This window comes from Chiloscyllium punctatum, chromosome 33, assembly GCF_047496795.1.
Source record: "Chiloscyllium punctatum isolate Juve2018m chromosome 33, sChiPun1.3, whole genome shotgun sequence".
Classification (NCBI taxonomy): domain Eukaryota; kingdom Metazoa; phylum Chordata; class Chondrichthyes; order Orectolobiformes; family Hemiscylliidae; genus Chiloscyllium; species Chiloscyllium punctatum.
Genome location: NC_092771.1, coordinates 54,489,724 through 54,505,858, shown reverse-complemented (window position 1 = coordinate 54,505,858; position 16,135 = coordinate 54,489,724). Strand labels below are relative to the sequence as shown.

General features: G+C 42.6%; 1 non-coding gene across 1 annotated transcript; it reads right to left on the bottom strand.

Annotated features, from left to right (window-relative positions):
• Nucleotides 1-11,720: 11,720 nt before the first annotated feature.
• trnas-acu (transfer RNA serine (anticodon ACU)) lies at nt 11,721-11,802 on the bottom strand. The gene has a single exon. It is a non-coding gene; the product is annotated as a tRNA-Ser (tRNA).
• Between the last annotated feature and the right edge of the window lie 4,333 nt (nt 11,803-16,135).

Here is a 16,135-nt window from a genome sequence, read left to right as displayed (position 1 = left end):
TGTTAACACAGCAAAACCAGGTAATGTTCAGTGGAGACGGTTTGGATTCCCACCACACCACGACGATGTGAGTATGTGAATGCAATAAATGCCTAGAATTAAGAATACGTTGTCTGAAAAACCCAGCTGTTTGACTGACGTCCTTGAGGGAAGGAAACTACCGCGCTTATCTGGTCTGGCATCCACGTGACTCCAGACCAGAAGGCAATAAATGCTGCAGTTCCACCCCCGATGCTATTACAGAATGGAAATATGTTAATTCGGCTCAGTGCTAGAATTGTCCAGGGATGAGATCGCACTGGGAAAGTTGCAGGAGAGATTCACTCGGATCGTGTCGAGGCTGAAGAGTTTCAGTCATGAAGGGAGACAGGGCAAACTGGGGTTGTTTGTCACCGTGCAGAGGAATTTGTGAGGGGTATAGATAAGGTAGACTGAAAGACGCGTTTCCCATCGATGGAAAGAACGGTCACAGGGGGGCAGAAATTTAATGAGAAAGACAGAAACATTTAAGTAGATGTGAAGAACATCGATTTAGGCCGGCGGATGTTGGAATTTGCCACACCCTGTCTGTAAGGATCAGAGAGACAGCAACCCTTATAACCTGAAGGAATATGCACATGTGAATATGTTCTGCCAATACCTGTAAGGTTATTGGCTAAACCATTCGGGTCGTTAAGTAGTTGCTTTTGACAAATGCAACCACAACGGGCTGAAGTGTCTCCTTTGAAACTGTTGTCCTTGCGAGTATAGTGGTTCGTGTCGCTGTATGTTATGCGGGAGTTAGGAGCTCAATTCCTCGCTGGGGCACTGTAAATGCTTTAAAACTGACGCTCCGTTTCCAAGTGCGGGTTATTAATGGCTGTCCTTCCATTCTCCATGGGAAATGTCACAGGAAGGACAGTGCTTTCTGAATCAGCGTGGGGAAGGTCTGCAGCTCCCGGCGAAACAGAGTGTCAATGAAAGTGCAAACACGTGACTTCCGCAACCTGCACCTTGTGTCAGTACTGGAGTCTAAACCATTTAATAGAAAGAAGGAGGAAGGTGAGGAAGAAACAGGGTAAACCAATTCAGATGTGAGCGCAGAAACATTTTCCACAGCATCATGAGGAAAACTTACAAACGGCTTTGAGAAAGAGTTTGTCTTTCAGAACTGTTAGTACACAAAGATGTTTTTTGTTCCACTCAAGCCCTTAAGAAATTGAATAACAATTTAACTAAGACTTGAAATGTTCGAACACACCAGGCGATGAATCACGTGCTGTAAACTGTGTTTACAAGCCAGATGTTTGATAACTGATAATGATGCAATAGCCTGAAGGACCATTCGCCATGCTTTTAAAAATTCAATGACTGTCATTATTCCACTGAACCAAATCGGCAAAAATAAAGTCATCAAGCCAAGTACCAAGGATTGCATGTGTCGTCCTTGGTGCGAAAGTGCCGAAATGCAGCTGTCTCACTGCTATTTCCCAATGTTGATTTCCAGTCAGGGAAAAAATTTTGTTGTTCCTTATGGAAATCTTAAATTGAACATGAATTCCTGACATTACAAAACAGCAAAGGTAGCAGTTCCGTCAGTTTCAGTGAGAATTTCATATCAGAGATGAAATCAAATGGGAAGAAACGCTGAAATAAGTTGCCTTTGCCTGCTGAGACTCAGTACTACAAAATGATCCTCATTGAAACATATAGTTATTTTCAAGGATTTAATAAGTTGGATGCAGAAAGTTTAGTTCTGTGACCAGAGCACCTCGTATCGAATGACTTGGAGATGCCGGTTTTGGACTGGGGTATGCAAATTTAAAAATCACACAACCCCAGGTTCTAGTTCAACAGGTTTAATTGGAAGTACTAGCTTTCGGACCACTGCTCATTCATCAGATGATTGTAGAGTACACAGTTGTAAGACACAGAAATTATAGCATATGTTTGCAGTGTGATGTAACTGAAATTGTACATTGAAAAATACCTTGATTGTTTGCTAAGTCTCCGATCTGTTAGAATGACCATGTTAGCTTCACTTCTTTCATATGCAAAGCGCAAAACTTTTTTATTTTAAAGTTTTATGCTCAGGTGATTTTAAACAACTGGTGTCTGCCCCCGTGTGCTGCTGTCTGTTCCATAATGTTTAGACTGATTCTAATTTATAAAAATGACTTACCAGAGACTTACATGGATTCATGCAGTTTTTGAGCAAAGTACAATGTAACTCTGCAAGTACAAGTTCACCCCACAGACGGATATGTGTGTGTGTCTGTGTGTGTGTGTGTAGGAGGGTCTCTGTTTATAGATAGGGCAATGGGATCACCTGTACTGTGACATGAACCCAATGACCATGGGTACCGAATTTAGCTAACAGTCTCTGTGGGGGCACTTTCAGCTGCTGCCTTTCCGAAGACCGCCTTTGAGGATTGTCACCCGAAGATCCGAGGTCGAATGTCCTGGATCACTGAAGTGCTCTCCAACTGGGAAGGGGAACACCTGTCAGTTGATTAATGTGCAGCGCCCATTCCGTTGTTGTAGCCTTTGCTCAGCTTCACCAATGTACCATATCTTAAGGCATCCTTGTCTGCAGCATGTTGTTTTTTTTAGATTAGCGTCAATCTAAACATTATGGCATGGACGCAGCGCACAGGGACTAGCACCTTCAACATATTATCTGTGCTGGCACTAATTGGTAAAGTCCACCTGAGAATGTAACGGTTAAAAGAAAGTTTTTCGATTTACATAAGAAAGAAATGAACCTAACATAGTCATTCTAACAGATGGAAGACTTAATAAGCAATCAAGGTATTTTTCCAATGTATAATTTCAGTGACATTACACTGTAACCTTTCGCTATAAATTCTGTATCTTACCACTGTGTACTCCACAACCACCTGATGCAGGAGCAGCTCTCCAAAAGCTATTGCTTCTATTAAACCTGTTGGACTATGACCTGGTGTTGTGCGATTTTTAACTTCGTATTAGAATGCAGATCTCACAATTAAAATAGAGACGAAGAAGCATTTATTCTCTCAGACAGTTCTGTATCAGTGGACTTTCTTGTAGCAGAAGGCTGTTGAGGAAGTGTCATTAGGTGTAATGAGGCTGAGATCGGCAGATCTTCAAACAGCAAAGACATCAAGCATTCTGGCGAAAGGCAAGAAATTGCAGTTCAAGGTTATCAAATCAGATATGAAACCATTCAATAGCGGAGTAGACTTGATGGTCCGAATGGTGACTACCTGTTCCTAAAATTGTTGGCCTTAATATGAAGCTGCAAAACCGACCTGAGTAAAATGTGCAAAATTAAAAAAAGCGTGGACTCCCGGAGCACTGAACCGAGCTGAAATGTACAAAGAACAACACACAAAGGGCAGACAATATTGGGTAATTGATCCGTAGTGTTCAGTATACCAAGGTAAACAGTAAAAGCGATATTCATTATCTACATTGAACCTGGATCCACGAGGCATGTAGTTAACTCTCACAAACCACTATTCCCCTTCCATTTTCCTGACGCCCCCTCCGTTCTTGTTTTAAACTGATTGAACGTCAGGCAATTGCAGATGACATTACTGATGGGGAACTGTAGCATATAGAACATAGAACATTACATCGCAGTATAGGCCCTTCGGCCCTCGATGTTGCACCGCCCTGTCATACTAATCTGAAGTCCATCCCATCGACACTATTCCAAGTACGTCCATATGCCTCTCTAATGACGACTTAAATGCACTTAATCTTGGCGAATCTACCACCGTTACAGGCAAAGCATTCCATGCCCTAACTACTCTCTGAGTAAAGAAACTACCTCTGACATCTGTCTTATACCTATCTCGCCTCACTTTAAAGTTGTGACCCTCGTGTTTTCCGCCTCATACTTGGAAAAAGACTCTCCCTGTCCACCCCATCTAACCCTCTGATTATCTTGTATGTCTCCATTAAGTCACCTCTCAATGTTCTTCTCTCTAACGAGAACAGCCTCAAGGCCCTCAGTCTTTCCTCGTAATACATTCCTTCCATACCAGGCAACATGCTAGAAAATCCCCTCTTCACCCTGTCCAAAGCGTCAACATCCCTCTTATAATGCGGTGACCAGAACTGTTCACAATACTTCAATTGTGGCCGTACCAGATCTTTATACAGCTGCAGTATTACCTTCTATTCCAGAACTCAATCCCTCTATTAATAAAGGCCAAAACACTGTTTCCCTTCTTAACAATCCTGTCAATCTGGGTGGCAACTTTCAGGGATCTGTGTACATGGACACCGAGATCTCTCTGCTCATCTGCACTCCCAAGAATCTTACCATTAGCCCAGTACTTTGCATTCCGATTACTCCGTCCAAAGTGTATCACCTCACACTTGTCCACATTAAACTCCATTTGCCACCTCTCAGCCCAGCTCTGCAGCTTATCTATGTCTCTCTGCAAACTACTACATCTTTCGTCACTATCCACAACTCCACCGACCATAGTGTTGTCGCAAATTTACTAACCCACCCTTCTAAGCCCTCATCCAGGTCATATATAAAAATGACTATTAGCAGTGGACCCAACATCTACCCTTGCGGAAAGCCGCTAGTAACTGGACACCAAGATGAACATATTGCATCAACTGCAACACTCTGTTTTCTTTCAGCGAGACAATTACTGATTCAAACTGCTATGTCACCCACAGTCCCATTACTCCGCATTTTGTATAATAGCCTACTGTGGGAAACTTATCGAACACCTTGCTGAAATCCATATACAGCACATCAACCTGTTTACTCTCATCCACCTGTTTGGTCACTTTGTCAAAAAACTCGGAAGATTCGTTAGGCACGATCTACCCTTTACAAAACAGTGCCGACTGTCCATGATCAGATTATTATTTTCGAGATGATTATCAATCCTATCTCTTATAACCTTTTCCAAAGCTTTACCAACAACCGAAGTGAGACTTACTGGTCTGTAATTACCAGGGTTGTCTCTACTACCCTTCTTGAACATGGGAATCACATTTGCAATCATCCAGTACTCAGGCACTATTCCTGTAGGCAATGATGATTTCCAGATCAATGACACAGGCTCGGCAATCCCCTCCCTTCCTTCCCAGAGGATCCTAGGATAGATCCCATCTGGCCCAGAGGACTTGTCGATTTTCACACTCTGCAGTATTTCTAATACCTCTTCCTTGTGAACCTCAATATCTTCGAATCTAGATGCAAGTATCTCTGTATCTTCCTCGCCAACATTTTCATTTTATATCGTGAACACTGTCGAAAAATATTTATTTAGTGTTTCCCATGTCTCCTCTGACTCCACTCACAACTTCCCACAATTATTCTTGATTGGCCCTAATTTAACTCTCGTCATTCTTTTATTCCTGACATACCTATGGAAACCCTTAGGGTTAACCCTGATCCTAACCCTGAGCCAACAACTTCCAATGTCTCCTCCTGGCTCTCATGTGTCCTCCTGGCTCTTCTGAGCTCTCTTATTAGGTCATGCAGTGAAACGATTCTGTCTGCTGCACAACATCATTCTGCTTCGAAATATCAGGCAGTATTTCATATTGATTACTGTAAACGTTAACCTTTAACAAGCCATGACAGTGAAATCACTGAATCCTCATCACTATACTACCAGGGAAGATTTCTGTTAACATCACCCTGGACATCATGAGATTCGCCATTCTATTCTCCCATCCTCCTGTGCGTGATCCCCTCGGCCCTATTCCGGTCTTGTTGGTTGGTTCACAATACTGAGGCTGTCCAATCATCTTTGCATTTCAGTTTCTAAAGGATGAGACCTTCTCTCTGAGCTGTCAATGTGCTTGCTCAGTGGTGATAACACTGTCCTTGTAAACTAGAAAAGTGCTTGAAGTAGGCCATTCCTGTTTTTCATTCCAAGAACTTCAGGCAAACCGTTCGGCAGGACAGGAAATAATGGGCGTGAGCAGTGATCAAGTTTGGCAGCAAGAACGAGGTGAGTTATTATAAACCACAGATTAATGGGGGAACAATGGGCAAGGAACACTGGGACGGGAGAGGCTGATTGCTTCCTTTCTTTGCTGTAACCAGACATTGGTTTTGAATTCTGAAATGGGACAACATCAGACCAGTCGGTGAAATCTTCCTTTCTGTTTGTTTTCTCCCGACGTGGGGAAATGTGTCTGCGTGCTTCAGTCTGTGGTTAAAAATGGGGTTCAGTTCCCATCTCAAACTTTAATCGCATTTATTGTGTTTTACGAGATTAAAACGTTCCAGAGAAATTAGCATTCAGGTGAAACGTTAGAGTTCACAAGGTTACAGACCAAGTACTGGGAAATGAGATGATGGGACCCATTTCTGTGCTGTAAACACTCAATAATTAAATCATTTTTGAGGGGAAACATATATGCAGTGACATAATTCCAAAAACTGTGTTATGAAGAAACGGTGCAACTGCTTCTGCCCTCATCCCTGGCGGTCTAGTGGTTAGTATTCAGCGCTTTAACTGAGTGGCCTGGGTTTCATTTCCGTTCAGGAAATCAGAACTTCTTGTTCCTGATGCAGCGAGCGCAGCTCTACCAGGAATCTGTTTAATGCCTTAGATCAGTCAATACCCCAGCTCATCAAAGAAGGGAAAATTGCCTTCCCCCTCTCTGCATAGTCAGACAGTTAATCCTTCATTCTCCTCTCATTCCACTTCCCAAAGAGTTTCAAATTATTGTCAAAAAAGAGTCTCAGCTATTTCTTTTCTGTCTTTCCATATATAGGAGCCGCAGCGATTGAGTGCGTTGGTTTCTGAAAACGAAACGTACCCATGAGCAATGTGTGGGGCTATTCCAAAATTGCCTTCTGTGACAACGGTGGGACATGACTGATGTTGTCTATGATATGGAAGTACCAGTATTTGAGTTGAGTAGACAAAGTTAAAAATTACATAATATCAGGGCAGAGTCCAGCAGGTTTATTTGGAAGCACGAGCTTTCGGAGAGCCGCTCCTTCATCAAGTGGGTGTTTTTTCTGCAGAAACGTGGTGTGTGTACGTCAATATGCGCCATCTTTTGGAAGATCACCTGGACTTTAACCGACCGTTCGTGGTGTCGACGGTACCCATGACGTGGAGGTGTTGGTGTTGGACTGGGGTGGATACATTTAATAATCACACAAAGCCATTTTAGATTCCAACAGTTGACAAACACCTGATGAAGAAGCACTTCATGGAACACTGGTGCTTCCAAATCCGTCTGTTCAATACAATCTGGTGATGTGTGATTTTTACTCTGATAGCTCTTGGCAATGTTTAACTGGTCGAAGACAGTGAAAGAATTTTCGTTCGTGGAGATGAAAATTTCAAATAGTACCCACCTCAGCATAATAAAAATGATTCGGTTAGATGTGTGATGAATCTCCATAATGTGCTTGCGCAAAGTAATTTCGAACCTACAACCACCTGATCCGTAGCTAGCTATACAAATGGTTGTACCACTGGCCAGATGCACAGCTGAGAGTTTGCACGCTGCAGAGTTGTGGTGTTAACAAGGACATGAGCAATAGCAGTAACAGTCACAATGTGAACAAAGAACAAAGATAATCACCATCATTGATTCACTTCAAATTGTCCTCAAAAAAACGACCATTGACAATCTGATCGGCCAATCAATGAGGTCCCTGCTGATCTTGGAAATTGCAACTGACTTTGCTGCGTTTTCACCATAATTTGAGGTAAACTCCAGCCTAATCATAACATCGCATATTCCCATTAATTTTCAGCATTAGATTACGTTAATGACCTGTCCGTATTTGCAGGAAATGAGTGAAAACGTCCTTCCGCTGATGTAATCCAGTGCAGAGTCGGCCAGAAAAGAAAAGACAAAGACATGAAACATCACTCGCATTTCTCTCTATACCAATACGTTTTCCTGAGTTGAATATTTGCAGGACTTGTCTTCACTATCTAAATAATTAATTATTTTCCAGGGAAAGTTTCTTCATAAATCAATTAACATCTGAGCTGTTGAAACATATTTTACTTTAGATTAAAATAGTTGAATATCCTTTCCCCCAGCCTAATGTCCCAATCCTCCCTCCTCTTCCATGTAAATACCAGCTGCTCCAGGTGATGTTGGAGCTCCCAACCTGACGTTACCATGCTCCTTGCTGCTCCATGTCAATAGAAGCGGCTCGACTTGAAGTTGGAGCTCCCAGTCTGATGTCACAATGCTCCCTGCTCCATGTCAGTAGAAGTGGTGCAGCTCAGGTTAGACCTACCACTCTGATGTCCCAATGCTCCCAGCTGCTACATGTCATTAAACGCTGGTGCTTGTGAGATTGGAGCTCCCAGTCTGATGTCCCAATGTTCCCTCCTCCATGTCAATAGAAGTGGTCCAGTTGAGGTTGAATCTATGACTCTGATGTCCCAATGCTCCCTGCTGCTACATGTCATTAAAAGCTGCTCCAGGTGAGAGTGGAGCTCCCAGATGGATCTCGCAAAGCTGCCTGCTCCATGCCAACTGAAGCTGCTCCAAATGAGGTTAGATCTTGCATTCGGATGTGCAAATGCTCCCTGCTACTCCATGTCAACAGAAGCTGCTCCAGGTGTGGTTGGAATTCCAGACTGATGCCACAATGCTCCCTGGTCCACGTCAAAAGACGCTGCTCCAGATGAAGTGGGAGCTCCCATCCCTGGCAGCTCACATACGTCTATACCATCATAGAAATACTGCCCACTGAACATTTCCACCACTGGAGCCATTGGTGGAATATCCGCATCATGAGAACCTAATATTATTTTTAGTCACTACCGAATCATTGTTTCCAAAAGTCATTCTTTCTTAAACCTTACTGAGCATGTGCATACTGCAGTCAATCCGAAGGAAGATAATGTTGCGTAACAGCGACTTAGCAAGGACAATGTTTATATTGAAATTACACTTTTATTGCAGGTGAGAGAATGTGGTTTGCATTATTTAAAATTAACTTGTTCACTATGTAAAATGATCAAATAGATCTCAATTTCAAAACAAAATTGGTAACGTTGTCATCCATCTTGAAATGTGGTGTCTTCTTCTTTCAACCAGACGGGTACAATAACGAAAAGTCTATGAATGATATGCGTATAAAGACACTTTAAATCACAAGGTTTGTGAAGGTTTGCAGCTCAGGTTGAGGTTGAGGGTGTAGGTTTGCTCGCTGAGCTGTAGGTTTGATATCCAGACGTTTCATTACCTGGCGAGGTCACATCATCAGTGGGCGACCTCCAAGTGAGGCGAAGCTGTTGTCTCTTGCTTTCGATTTCTATCTTTCTCCTCGATGGGGTTCCTGGTGGTGATGTCATTTTCGGTTTGTTTTCTGCGGAGATGAAAGATGATAGATGGCATTTAGATCTATGTGTTTGTTTATGGCATTGTGGTTGGAGTGCCAGGCCTCTGGGAATTCTCTGGCATGTCTTTACTTTGACTGTTCCAGGATCAATGTGTTGGCCAAGTCGAACCGGACTACCAAAAATTCATAAACCAGGAGCCCCCTCAGGCCCATAGTCTCATTACCCGGAACACCAACTTACAGACTGGACAAAGAACGACACGCAAGACTGTAATACCTCATAGAAGAGTCACAGCACTCCATCCTCTCCACACAGGAATTCCTAAAAATCATCAAAAACACCAAAGTAGAGGATGGGGTAGCAATGATCTCATTCGACATAACAGCACTGTTCACCTTCATCAAGATCGACCTGGCAAAGGAAACACTTACCACACTCATAGAAGCGACCATCACACACACGAACCACCATCAATCACATTACCAACGAAAACATCATGAAGCTAGTGGACCTGTGCCTCACTACCCACTTCACTTTCAACAACATTGTCTACAAACAAACAAACGGCGCACGAATGGGATCTCCGCTATCAGGATTCATCGCAGAAGCGGTCATGCAAAGACTAGAACAAACAGCCCTACCAACAATCAAACCAAAATCTAGGTCCGCTACGCAGATGACACCTTTGTCATCACAAAACGAAACAAGATAGTAAAGACATTTAACATCATCAACAACACACTCACAGGCATAAAGTTCACCAAGGAGGAAGAAACCGACAACAAACTCGCATTCCTGAATGTCACAGGAGAAAGAAAGGACAACGGAAAACTACAAACCTGCGCATACAGAAAACCGACAAACACTGACCAAATACTTAACTACACCAGCAACCAACCCAACACACACACAAACGAAGCTGCATCAGAACAGTATTCCAACGAGCCACCACACATTGCAGCACAGACGAACTTCGGAAAACAGAGGAGAACCACCTATACAACGTATTCGAGAAGAACAGATACTCAAAAAGTACAGTCTGCAGATTCCTCAAGAACAAACCACGACAAGCAGACCAAACACAGCCAAACACCATAACCACCTTACCATACATCAAAGAAGTTTCAGACATGACAGCCATACTACTAAGACCCCTCGGAATCCTAGTAGCAGACAAACCCACGTACACTCTCAAACAAAAACTAACAAACTTAAAAGACCCAGAACAACCCATAGACAAAACCAACGTCATCTACAAAATTCCATGCAAGGACTGCCACAAACACTACGTAAGACAACAGGAAGAAAGTTAGCCACGAGGATATACGAACACCAGCTCGCCACAAAAAGACACGATCTTCTCTCCCTCGTAGCCCTACACACGGATTAAAAATACCACCATTTCGACTGCAAAAACACATCTATCCTGGGACAGGCTAAGTAAAGGCACGCCAGAGAATTCATAGAGGCCTGGCACTCCAACCACAATGCCAAAACAAACACACAGATCGAGATACCACCGATCAACCACTCAGAAAACGAAAAGGAAATTACATCAACACAAACCACAGAAACCCCATCGAGGAGAAAGATATAAATAGAAAGCAGGAGACAACAGCTTCGCTTCACTTGGAGGTCGCCACTGATGATGATGTTACCTAGCCAGGTAATGAAACGTCTGGATATCAAACCTACAGCTCAGCAAGCAAACCTACACCCTACATTTTAAATTATTTTTCATGTTTATGTTGCATGAATCTGCAGTTATTGGTCCACAGTTTAGTTTAACTCCCTATCGGTAACATGCTGATTTCTCCAGTTGTTCATAGATCAATGTGATGCATCCAGTGTGTGCATAACGAGAGGGAGCTTGCTTCCCACATCTTGTGTTTATCTGTGCCTTATGTCCAGCATTCATCAATGGCGAAAGCAAGGGGCGAGGACGAGACCAATGTGTAAATCTCTCCGTGCCCATGCACGGCACCCACATTGGCAATTCTCCACTGTGCATTTACAGCCAGTTCTCAGTACCCCTACATCCACGCTCGGCCACTTTGAAATATCTCCATTATTTTGTGCTGTCTCGCTGTGCTCTTTTCACCAGGATGAATTACTTCTACTCAACCTCCTCCAGATTTCATCTGACAAAACATTCATTAAGAATCCCTTTGCATAGACATGCATTTCACAGCTCTCGTTATTTGATTTTCCTGGATGTCTTTCATACAAAAAAACGTTCACAGCAACTTGACTTCAAAAATAAAACCGCGCTCTTTTTCGTTATCCCAATGCAACCAACATTTCAGTCAACAGGCTTAAACTATTCTTTGAAATTTTGTAATAGCGTCGATGCATACGAACTGACGATTGGAGCTCCAACTCCAACACGATAGCTGTGATCATCTGAAAACAACACCATGGAAATGCCGTTGATAACAGCGACGAGAGTGGGATTCAAACCCACGCGTGCAGAACACAACGGATTAGTAATCCATCGCCTTAACCTCTCAGCCACCTCGTCACCGCTGCAGGAAAAGCTATTACCTTATGAATAATTGAATTGCGTAAATTAGGCAGAGCAGCAGATATTTCTCCCTGGTGTTGGTGAAATGAGAAATAACACAGTACGGTTCCAAGACTATGGTCTGACCCCTGGGTTGTGGGGAAAGTGCACTCCCACTGTCACACGATGCACACAGTGATCTGAACAAAAATGAGGAAATGACTATGTAACAAGGTCTGTTGAATTCTGTGAAGATTTGAAGTCAACGGAATGAAGAACCCGAGACAGCAGGAAGTGTTCTTTCAATAAAGAGTTGGAGAAAGCTCTTAAGGATAGTGGAATAAAGGGTTATCGGGATAAGGCAGGAACAGGATACAGATTGAGGATGTTCAGCCATGATCATAATGAATGGTGGTGCTGGCTCAAAGGGCAGAATGGCCTACTCCTGCACCTGCTGTCTATTGTCTATTAAATTGCCTGTGAGGAATTGTTTTCCAGACTGGAGGAGAGTGCATAGTGCTCAATGTCATTATTCGGAACACCTAACTTCCGCTCAGATGTTTTTGACACGCACTTTTGTACAGAACAGACAATTTCAAAATCCAAAATGAGGCTAAATTTATAATTGAATTCAACAATGCAAAAACCTTGATCTGTATCATTTTCCTGGGCCGTGCGACACCAAGTCACTGTATGATCACAGCAACACAGTGAGCAAGTGTCAGAAGGAAAATGAGTGCAGTGCCAGAGCGCATGCTGGGAGCAGCAGGTGACAAACGGGGAAGTGCATTTCACACAACAGGAACACTTCCCAAACAGCGGACTGCGGTGGAAGAATTCAGAGGGAGTTTACACTATGAAATTCGATGCCAGAGACACAATGGAGATCTGTCATTAAGTCTGTTCAACATGAAGATTTTAAGATTTCTACAGATGCAAAACAAAATAAAAGGCTCATGGGTTAGTGAAGGCAAAAGATGAAATCGTACAATTTATCAATCTACCCATCTTTACAATGAGTACCTCACCACTTTCCTCACTCGGGGACAGAACCACTGGTGAAGATGATCATATAATCCCCGTTACTAGCCATGGAATCAGAGAAACTCCGTTTCCCAAACGTTCAGGTAAAACCAGGAATGTGGAGGTAAGCATTAATGTGTTGCTCCTGTGCTGAAGGTGACCAGTGCACGGTATCTCTGTTCCAGTATAGTGGGGTGTGCTGTGCCGAAGTTTTAATTTTGAGCCTCACATGGAGCAACTTCAATTTGTCGTCGTGTTGAGGGATACGGACAGAAGGTGATATTGAGCAAAGTCAAGTTTATGGAAAATACCGTGTTTGTGGATTGAGAAACAACCTTTTCTGGATAATGACTCCTTGATCAACAAACATACTGCAAGTATCTCAAACGTGAAGAGACATATGTGGAGAGAGAGCCGAAGGTGATTTTTCAGCAGATGGAGAACGTTTCCCATGTGTACTGCGTTAAATTCCAGGAAAAAAGATGTTGAACTGGTTTCATGTTACACAGTTTGTTGCAAAGTCACAAAGGTTGTTGCAATAATCAAAAAAGAAATCACATTGGAACGTTTGAATGTTGTATTGAACTGAAATTTGGTCTGAGCATATTTTACCTGAAATGGCGTGCTTCAGAGAAGTACAGAGGGTTAACAATACAAAAGGACAGAGTCTTCTTGGTGGATTTCTTGGGTGGAGTTAAGAATGTACGAAATATACATAACATCATGTGAATGTGGTCAAATCTTTAATGTCGGTGTTGCCTCTCCAAGCGACGATTCAATTCCTACTCATTAGGATATAACTTCTGTCTGCAGTTATTTTACGACGTCAGCTCCATTTACAGAGTTTCACCTTCAATAATACGCCACACCTTACCAATCCATGAACTTGTTATACTGAGTACTATTCAGTTGTTCGTGTTCATGAAATGTCTTTGTGTCTGAAGTCAACAAATTCGAAATTCTTACGCAATCATACTGACATTGTCTCAATGGTAAATTCTCTCCTTGTACGTTTGTTCGTGTATCTTTTAAAACACTCTGAAGTCAGCTTCTACGTTTTATTTCTGGAAAGTCGTTCACGATTTAAATAACTCTATTGAGTGGAAGAAAATCTCATCCAAAGTTTTCTTAACCATTCACTAATATTTTCAAGCTCTTACGAAAGTTATTTGTTCACGAGAAAGAGGGACTTTCCTGATTTACTCATTCAAACCTCGCGTTATGTGAAAATCTCATTTTCTTACATCAAACTTGCGTGTTTCTGCTCCAGCATTTCCAAATCTCGTGAATAAACTGAATCATTCTTTCTATCATCCCGTTTGTATCCTTTCTGATAATTTTATGTTTCAGAAAACAACGTCACTTGTCTTTCTAATATCTTGCTATCCAGGAAACAGCGTCTGTGCCCTTTCTAACTTCTTTACATGTTTTTGGTGGAGAATGAGGACAAGGATTACACACAATACTCCCACTGAGTGTGACCTAAAGGTTTTACAGTTACACTATGAACTCTTTGCTTTTTAAATATGACGCCTCTATTTATAAACTCCAATCCGGTAAATTACTATCTATCCAGTTCATGAACATCGTATCTATCACTTCATTTATTCTTCCACGGAATGTCTGAAAGGTTTGTAAGGCCAACATCTCTATATCCCCCTGTCCTGAGTCATTCTCAGCTATTTCTAAAGGTGACTGAAGTTCAAATACTTCATAGTGTGCCTCCCGTCATTCCAGTGCAGACTGGTTCTGGACAGCAAATGCCATCACCAAAGGCCACCGTGGATCTGAAATCAACAGTTTTCACATAGTAATTGTCGTCGCTATTGTGTATCGTATGTCCGTCTACTTGTTCATCATTTCATGGGTCCCTGTATTGAATTCTACTGAACAATTATTTTGTGAATGGATACATTCCCTTCACCACTCATTTGAAACTCAATGAAACATTGAAACATTTTACTCATATGCTTCCAGAGGACAGTCCTGCCATTACTGGGATGAATCAGTGAACATTCCCTACGTATCCTTGAAGGCAAGGATGTCCTTTTCCATTTTAGGATATCATTACAGCCCCGAATCCCATGGGTGCGTTCATTAAAACCAAAACAGTTGCAGCAAGACTTTAAAACGAAGATTTTGCTATCTGCTTACATTGGTTGTCCCAAAAATTACATTCCATATTGTGGTATGTTTGTGGATGAAAACACTTTCTGAATCTTGAGCCATTATATTTCAGTTTTGTCAAAACATTATCATTCGCTGTTCTCTCTTTCCCTTTCAGTTTCCCGTTTTATATCCCGCATTTTATCAGTTTATCTTAAGTTTTCAATAATTTCAATCAATCTCGCTCCTGATTACCAATCCAAGAGAATCCCACAATTTTGTCAATTTATATGCAATGCAGCTGTAGGGCGCGGTGACCAAGTGGAAAGGCATTGGTCACGTGAAATAAAAGGAGCCGGCTGGTGGAATCTGGCCGTTCCATCGCAGTCATATTTAAAACATTTAACGTAATCTTTAGCCAAATCATATTGGCAGAAAATAAGAAAACAAAAACTAAAAAATTGCTGATGTTGAAAATCAAACAAAAACAGTCGTTGCTGGAATATTTCAGGACGTCTGGCAGCATCTGTGGACATCTCACATGTGTGACCGCTTGGCCTTCTCGAGCGCTCTCACTCCGGTATGATCTGAAGGATAAAGTGGACTGTGTCTGATCTGCAGAATGTCCCCACGCGGGACAGTGCTGTTTATTCCATCCCCGTGCACTGAGGTGTCTCTATTGGCAGAATATTCAGCCATGTCCCTCCACTTGCAGGCATTATGAGGGGATGTAAATGCGGATATGCTCTGAAGCTTCCTCTCACGGGCACAGCCAGGTGCAAGAGCGCTGCTGGAGCTTATCAACTTTGATTGCGAACTTCCTCCAAATATCATTTATTTGAGAGAGAGAGAAAGGTGCTGAGCTGGTGGGAAAGAGAGAAATGGGCCGTGGACTCTCTTCCCTCAGTAAAATGCAAATAAGTGCATTTTTGTGCTGCCCATTTGATGTTCAGAATCAATCTTCGCAGAACAATGCAGCAGAAAGGCTTTTGATTCACAGGCGTCGGTTTCTTTGCTGCAATCGGGCTTCAGTTAGCATCTGAGTCCCAACTGGCACAAATGAAGCGGCTCCGAATGAAACCCTCACTCACTGAGAACCATCCCCACAGCCAGGAGCTGCGGGGCTGCAGGCAGTCCAAAGCGGAAGGGAGGATTAAAAACGAGCCATTATTTCTCCCTCAGCCACTCGGTCACAGAGACAGACAGAGGGACGGCAGAGACG